This window comes from Corvus moneduloides, chromosome 10 (assembly GCF_009650955.1).
Source record: "Corvus moneduloides isolate bCorMon1 chromosome 10, bCorMon1.pri, whole genome shotgun sequence".
Lineage (NCBI taxonomy): Eukaryota > Metazoa > Chordata > Aves > Passeriformes > Corvidae > Corvus > Corvus moneduloides.
In genome coordinates, this window is record NC_045485.1 from 11,394,588 (window position 1) to 11,403,498 (window position 8,911).

Consider the following 8,911-nt stretch of genomic DNA (forward strand, 5'->3'; position numbering starts at 1 on the left):
CACACTTTTGGATAGGGTTAGTCTGTGCAGAGGTTGTTTATCCAGCTTGATCCTTCTATTGCTGTGTCACTCTGTGCCCATATGTTCATGTTTGATATCTGCCACATGGGGGGGGGGGGGGGGAGGGGGGGGCCAGGGGGGAAGGATTGGGTGGGGGAGGAAACTTGCCAAAGTTAATATATTCCAAAAACCAAACCAGTTACTCCATTTGTGGAAAGAGCTCTATGTAGAACTAGCAGACAAACATAGGAGTCCTATGAAAGTGCAACAGAGAAAATTTGTAATTGAGCTGCTAACATCCAATTCAATTGGTATTTCAGAATGGGTTACAGAAGAGAGAAAGTCAAAACACTAATTGAACTCTGCTGTTAGATCAACTAGCACTATAACCTGCTATCTGGTTTTGATTTGTCATCTTACTGAGCTGACTTTCCAAATAGTCTGATGATATTTTGGTGAAGGAAAACAGTACTGCAAATCTGTGAGTCTACAGAAGAAACCAATTCCTAGCTGAAAGGGGAGCAGCTTTTAAGTTAAAACACAATATACAATTTGATGATGCAGAGTGATCTACTTGGCTTACTTCTGATAGAAGTTTTTAAGATGCTCCCACACCACTAAAATAGGGTTAAAATTAATTGTATAATAGCACAGTTGAGTTCTAAAAGGGTTTCCAGTAATTGCAAGGTAGATGTGAAACTGCAACAAAACAGATGCCACAAACAGAAGCAACACTAGTTTAGAACAGGCAGACTGCTGAGAACAGGTTGAGGGAGTTGATAGTGTTTCTGGTGACACTACAGGTATTACCAGCAGGAACCATAGTTAGCATTCAAGTGTGGGATCTCAATCTGATATAAACTCAAGATTTCGTCTGAATGAATACATGAATTAAGAAGTTTTTCAAAACAGATAATACAATTGTTTATCCACTGACTTGTTACTTAATAGGAAACTACTTTATTTAAACAAGAATAGTTTTAACAGCTTTTGACTGTCTGTGACAGAAGCAAAAGCCTGGTAACACACAGGGAATATACTTTATTCCAGGCAACCTCTGGAAGCCATGAAGTATAGCAACAAGTGTGGTCACTGCATTGTATTTTGAAAGTGACAGATTGAGATTACTTTGCCTGTCACTTCAGTGGAGTCTCACAGACAATTTTACATTTAGTTTAAGTGTATTCCCAAAAATTAACTCATTGCTACATTTCTATTTACCTCAAGTTTTTACATAGTTCTCAGGTTCTAGCTTATTTGAGGTCTTCTCCATAAAGCACAATGAAGTTGGAATTTTCAGTGCCCATTCTGTTCCAACTCCAGTTTGGTTTGGACACTATGTCAAGAACCTCTAAACTATAAAAAAAAAGTATGGCCATAGTGCTCAAATATGTCAACAATAGAAGGCATTAAAGTGGTACCATTCCTTCACACAGTAAATTTCACAAAATTCATCTTTCCTCTTCACAGCTAATCTGAAGAGAGCTCAGTTTCCACCCACTCCATGGAGCATTTAAATCTGCAGACTGAGGTTTGCAGTGGCATTTTCCTTAACACGCTTCTTCCAATTCTAGTTACAAAGTGCTGGTGAAAGTTCTGAAGGGCTGTCAAGAGCCAGGTACCCAGCATGGATACATTCCGTTTCAAGTCTACAAAAATGCAGCAGAACTATATCAACTTAAGAGCTGCCATACAGGAAATTTGACAAATGCCTATTTGCTATCTTACTTTTGGCAAAGGAATATATATTTGCTGTTCTGCCAAGCTTCTTGTAACTGAGTAAGGGAATGAAACTAACTTCTTTAATCTATATTCTTATGGTATAATGTGGGTCCTTATTTTTGTTACCAGTCTTTTATTGTAGAAAATTATCTGCTAAATACAACAGACAGAATACTACCAGAGTAAGATACGGCAGCATCCACTATCACTGCATAAACTTGAAAAACATTGTGGAACAGACTGCAGTAGATCTTTAAAGGACAAGCTTTAACACTTGGAATCCTGGCTTAAAGCTTGCCAAAGTTATGCAGCTCTCATCCCTTTCATTAAATGAGATTCAGCTGAAATTATGTTTTCTCCAGCTGTTTAACTTAAAGATCTCATATATACCTACCTAGCAATGTAGCTGCTTCTCAGGTGCTGTTCACTCAGACTTATTGACACAGCTTATGACTGTCTGCTGTCCTTGTTCAGCTGAGCTATTTCCCACCTTCCCCTCACCCCTGTACAATGGGTAAGTTCATCAAGCCATCACACCTGAAACAACTGCAAAGCTCAAAACAAGTGAAGTCTTAAGGAGAAATTACAGTTTCCAGTCAGTAAGTTGGTTATTAATGAAGTATATCCTTGAAATAGAGGAAGAAAACACTCACTCTCTAAGGAAGGCAGAGTTCCAAGTTTATATTCAGTATACAGCCTATTAATAAGAGGCCTCAGTTACTTTCTTCATTAGTTCTCTTTAAATGCACAGCCACATCTCACCTGTGATCAGAAGATTCAGTTACATTGCACACACCTTCCAGGACAGGACACTCCATACACTGAATAAGCTAATTACATAAGGGATTTGACATTAGAAGACACAGAACATTATTAACTTGGATAAGATGCCAACCTCTAGCCCTGACATTAACCACATCTACAATATTACCTTGTCCAAAAATACACATCTATTACATGCTTCACAAAGGCATGTATGATATAAAGAGAGCTTCTCCTCACTAACTGAAGGAGTTAAAGTAAGTAACTAATCATTACACCAGTATCAAGGACATGTAATTCAAGTCTCTTGATGAGTGGGTGGTATGCAGGTGTGTGTTTTTCCTTTTCTTTAGGACTGGAAGGAAGGAGGAGGCATGGGGGATACTGGAGTCCACCATAACTGGTGTTACTATGCATTGTTTCCATCTTTCCTTTTGTGGTGCCTCAACTCATTTATATTGCTCCTGCTCCAAAAAAACCTCATGTTTTCAACTCAGAAGGTACTATACAAGAGTGTATTTTTGATTTCCACATTTATTTACCTGTACTTTTACATCGAAGCAGCCTTGGACTAGAGCAGAGGTACAGAACAGACTTCAAGCACATAAAAGCCCACATACACAGATCTTTTCTCCTACCCAGGGCTGGTAAGACAAACTATCACAAGTTCAAAGTAAGGCAACTAAGACAGACATGGAGAAAAACGAGGGAGAACAAAACAGCATACATGCTTTCTAAAAGCAAACATAGCATAAGTCTAGACCTAGCTACCTAGGGGCATGAGTTTCTCACAGACCTATTTTTTCCTAATAGTTTTACTGCTAGAAACTACACCTCAAAATCAAGGTAAAAAATTAGAGTTACTGATCTGCATTAATAAAAAATTGGTATTAACCATGCTTCAAACAGCCAGCCACAAAACTGAAGGAGGTGCACACTGCTAGTATTAAGTCTAATGCCCATCTCAGGGCTTGACAGCCTTCTGAAAGTTTAACACCTTTGTTCCCCAAAAATCATACATACATCAGAAAATAAAAAACACATTTGTATTCTTTTATTTCCAGCTTTACAAAAGTCTATCAACTATTTGCCCTTCTTTACACTAAGTTTACTTATTTGGACTTCATGCAATACAACACAAGTTGCTCCGAAAGCAGAATAAATGTGAAATACACCTTGTCTTTCAGATCTTAAAAAAAAGCCATCTTATTCAAAAAGTACCAGGGACCTCAGCTTCCATTTTGAAACACCAAATTGCTCCCTACAACTCAAGGTTCGCATTCCAGAAGGTGACTCAGACCCTTTCATACCTTTTATGAAGGTGAGATCTTTGCAGTTCAGCATGTGCACTTTATTGAGGACACTATCAAAGCAAATCATTCAGAAAACACAGAGAAAATGGGATTTTCCCCCTAGTCCCTGAGCCAGCAGGGTATTACTACACACTAAGAGCATCCTTCCACAGTTTCTTCTCCAAACATACCTTTGTATGTTCATAAGATTTGGGTTTTTTTCACCTTCCTTATCACTCAAGAAAACGGAGCTCTTTTTATCAGGTTGTGATCAATGGAAAACTATTTATTCAGGAGTAGAAGTCGTCAAATGTGAGAAGGGCCAAGTAACTTCCTGAGGTCCTTCCCAAACTGGTTTACTAGAAGAATCCTAACAAGAGAGGCTTTTCTGGAGCAACCAAGGGCAACTATGGCTTGAACATCATTGCTAGTATTTCTCATGCATCTTCAATATTGAAGTCCAGTATTAAACTACCATGATTAACTTTTTTGTTAATACACCTAAGTTTTCAATTTTTCCTATATTAAAGTTTCCCCTTCCAGAGTGGACCGTCTACTGCTCTCATGGCAGCTTTCTGCCATATTTGTACTGAGTACCTTCATGAGTCAAGTTAGACTGGCAACAGTCAGTACATTGCAAGACAAGCTGTATTACAGACGGAGAGAGAGTAAACAGATTGGTTCTGTGTCCTTGAACCCTGGCTGCCAGACAGAATTGAAGGAGAATATGACTGCATTTTTACACAGCTGGATTCTACCAACTTGATGGCAGGACAAGGAGAACCACTGCTCCTCAAACTAAACTTCGTACTAAAGCAACCATTGCTGGCACCTGAAAGCAGGGAGGAGAAGCCAGTTGACTTAGTCCTGTCCTCCAGAGGCACTCTATATTTGATACATAGCTAAAATTTCTTTATTTTCAGAAGATAGCTTTGAAGCATGAATTCAGCAAACTGTTTTGTTAAAAAAAAGACATCCTGAGACAAGTGGCTACATACAAGCGTTTTTTTTCATTATTGATCACCACTGAGAACTGCAAATAGTTTTGCTCCTTGAGAAGCACTTTATTTCATGCAAACTGAAAAAAAATAAATACATCAGGAAGAAAAAAGTTATTATTTTTGCAGTCACCAACCTCATGTCCTACATTAAAACTGAGCTATTAAAACTCTCAAGAAGTTGCTTCGTATACTGTCAGAAATCTGTTGTGATACTATACAGTGATTAAAATATTAAGAACACATTTAAAATATTACTTCGGAAAACTAAGAACACTCACCAAAGCTAGTATATTACTTTATCAAAAAAAAAAAAAAAAAAATATATATATATATATAAATAAATACATCTGATGTACTACTACCTTCAGAATCAGAACTGAATGGGGCAGTGACAGCTTGATGAAAAGAGCATAACAGAGCTCACAAAGTGCTTTTTAGGGAGTGTTACTAATTTGACAGGTGATGAACAGGACACTGATCATCCACGACGCCAATGGGAGATCCCAGAAACATGCAGGGTTAAGTTTTTGCCAATGAAATAGTACACCATGTTGTACAACTTTGGCATTTGAGTATACTTTGTCACAATAATTTAGCCTCAGTTTGACAAAAGACAGATCCATGATCAAAAGTGTTCTACATGATGCTTACCAATTAGTTTGTTAGAAAATATAGCATGGCCTATAAATACAAGATTAACACAGATAGCTGTGAGATTAATTTAGCTGCAAATCAGGTACACACATGTAGTTTACTTAACAACTTTCCTACTTTTGCTTCAGCTTCATCACTTAGAAACAAAAGGAATTCAGTCAGGTTATGTTTCTGGATTGCTGCAGAGTAAGTAACTATACTGGGGATGTAAGGATCCACATGGAAATTGATCATGTGTCCATTGATGGCATTAAAGCCAAATGCATTATATTTTTGCTACACTGCCGCAGAAAGAATAGTGGTGTTGTCACCTATAGCTTTAGGCCTCAAATTCAGGAATGGTTTTAAAAGCACAAGTTTTCAATTACGGTTTTTTTCTGTAATATTTATGCTCTGGGTTTGAAGACAGTCAAAGTACAATAAAAAAGAAAAACAAAAACAAAAAAACCCAAACCAAACCAAACCAAAAAAAAACCACACCAAACACAATTTATGTGCAATTCCTGATTAGGAATGACAGCTTTGATTATTCATTTACTGGGAAGATGTAGAATATTTCCCCTAATGGTCACTTTAGCCTGAAGAACTTTTGCAAGACATCAAAAGACTCCATTTTCATAAGCTCTTACTCAACAGGTTGGCACTCCTGCTGAAGTAGATCTGCTATATTAGTAAGTAGTAATGTCACACTGTGGCTGACCTACAATTTTTCTATTAACAGCTGAGACATGTTTAGGTTCCTACCTATGGAACGATTTGAAGACTGAAGACTTACAGGTTGTTAATTCAAGTTTACTACTCATATTTTTCTCAGAAAGACCCTAAGAACAGAAAAAAAAAATCTGATTACCTAACACAACAATAAGATACACCGAACAATAAAAATTAAAAATAACTTGCGTTTAAGATCAAAACAACTGAGGCACTCCCAATCAGCTGCATTTTACAAACATAGAAACTATTACAAGTTAAAAACAAGTAAATTTCCAAAAACTTTAAATATTCTTTACAGAATTTATTCACCAGAACATTGGTTTTAAACTTCTTAGTTCAAATACAACATATTTTGTTAAAATACCAGCTGCAAAAACTGAAATACTAGTATTTTCATAAGTATATTTAACTCCTATCAGTATTTATTAAGTAGACTACCAAACAATAGAAAACTATAGTTATTTTTCCAGTGCTTTCATGTCCATTACGTTTATTTTTACATACATAAAATGAAACTTATTTAAGAAGTTTTAGCTTAATGAAACTCTTAATAATAAATCTCAGAAAACTCAGAAATCAAATACCAAAAAAAAAACACCAAACCCAAACCAAAACCCCAAGCCTGTACAACTAGAACTCTAGTTTTCAGAGTGGAGAACTGGAAAGAAGAGACTACACCAGAGATAAACAGAAATAATCACCGCAATGCTTGCTAGCTTTTAATGTCTTATGAAAGTATATCCACAGTGACAGCTCCCATAAGAAAATCCTGAAAAATCAATTCAAGTGCTCAGAATTCCTTTTCTTTCTCATTATGACAGATGTACTTCAAATTTATCAACTGGTAACTACTCAACTCCTCTTTCTGACAACCTTTAAAGCACCAGGAAGCTCAAAATTCATATTACACACAACACAAACTGTGGAAGTTACTCTGAATAAAGTTTTGCATTACAGTGTTAGAAGCTCTGAATCAATATTATTTCTGCTGAACAAGGCAGGAAGAAAAAAAAACTGAACAGTCTTTTTAAGAAAAAAAAAATTGATTTAAAATAAAAATTATTACTGCATGGCTACACATAATAAAAACACTTCCAAAACAAACTACACACTCTCTGAAAGCATTCCTAAGTTCCATGCCAGACTTACAGAATAAATTTAGGCCAGTACCAAGCACTCGTTTCTTCCCCGTGTGTAAATGCGACACAATCAGGCCTCACATGCAGGCCTCTCTCTCCAACACAGGCAGGACCTTTGTTCGATACGTCGATGTTTTTCCCCCAAAGCCCTTGACATAACTTTCCATTCTTTCCCCTATTATTTTCCGGTTCCCCGTCTAGACTTTGGGACTCCCGAGCCGCGCAAACCCCCGCCTGCCGGAGAGCCCGTGCACTCGGAAGGGGGAAGGGGGAACAATAAAAAAGTTGGACACAGGAAGACGGGCCTGCAGGTCTGGCGAGAGCCCCGGCCTCGGTTCCTTCCCTTCCCCGGATCACCGGGGCAGCAGTCGGGAGCCCCAGTGCCACCAGCCCCCCCAAACTCGTCCCACTACCCAGCCCCCCGGGAAAAGGGAAAGAGGAAGAGCCAGGCAGGAAAGGCAGAACCCAGCGTTTGATCAGCCTCCAAGTACGACGCATTATGCAAGCAAACGCGAGGACCAGGCAACTTGCTTCTTGACTGAAAACAAGAAAAACATCAGCTCTAAAACATTTAGCTGCGAAAATAATCCCTTTCGTGGGCAGCCAGCTTTGTGACTCCGACCCCATGGGCGCCTCCGTTTTCTACCCACCTTCTTCCTCCCCCCAAAAAAGCTTGTGAAATATGGACGTCGGCCGATTGTTTAGCATTTTTACCGAGCTGGGCAGGGGGAAAAGAAAGAGAAATTGCTATTTTTTCCTTTAAGAGAGTCCATAGCTCCTTCAGAGGAGGGGAAAAAAAAAATAAAGGGGGGTGAGAAAGAAAGGAGCACTAGGGAAAAGGGGGCCAAGCGGAGTGGGGGAGGGAAGACGGGGAAGGGCATCGAAATCGGCACGGCAGTGTCAACACTGACACTGCCCTTTTGTATCAGCAGCCACATAGGGCCCGTGGAGGGGCGGCCGCGCTGCCGCCCCCCCTCCCCGCCAGGCGACCCGGGAGAGGCAAGGTGGCCCCAGCACCCCCGCCCGGCGTGGGGGAGCGAGGGATGTCCCTGCAGCGGGCTCGGGGACCTGGCCATTTTATCAGCTTCGTTTCCACCCCTTCCCTCCACGGCGAGGGCCCCACTCCACCCCTCCGGGCCGCCCCACACACTCACCAGTGCGGCGCCGTGTCGTTCCCGGCTCCCCTTCGCCCCCCCACCCCTATCTGCAACAATGCTCCGGGATGGCGCCGCTCCCCTCCCCCTGCCCCGGGCCGCCAGGAAGGGCAGCTCGGCTAATGCCAGGATGACACAACAGGCCCGGCCCGGAGCCGCCGAGGGGCCCAGCGAGCGCCCCGCCACCCCGCGCCCGCCCCCCCGGCGCCCCCCGACCGAGCGGAGGGGCCCCGGGTACCTAGTTTGTCCCGGTGCGGCCTCCGCAGACGCTCCGTGCCTCCCTCCTCCCGGCAGCAGCCGCCTCGCTTCCCTTCAATTATCAGCTGAAGCCGCAGCACCAAGCGACGCCTCGTCCGCCGCCTCCGCCGCCGAACCCCTTCCAGCGGCGCGAGGGGGAGGCCGCGGGACTACTTTCTCCTGGCGCCGGGGCCCCGCCGGGGCCCGCGCGCGCCCCGGGCCGGCGGGCGGCCCCT

At 41.4% G+C, this 8,911-nt stretch overlaps 1 protein-coding gene across 1 annotated transcript in view; it reads right to left on the reverse strand.

Annotated features, from left to right (window-relative positions):
- TRIP12 (thyroid hormone receptor interactor 12) overlaps window positions 1–8,845 on the reverse strand; it is a 462,556-nt gene extending 453,711 nt beyond the window's left edge. The window contains 1 exon segment of the mRNA XM_032118933.1: window positions 8,677–8,845. The gene's annotated coding sequence lies outside the window, so the exon portion shown is untranslated.
- Window positions 8,846–8,911: the final 66 nt, after the last annotated feature.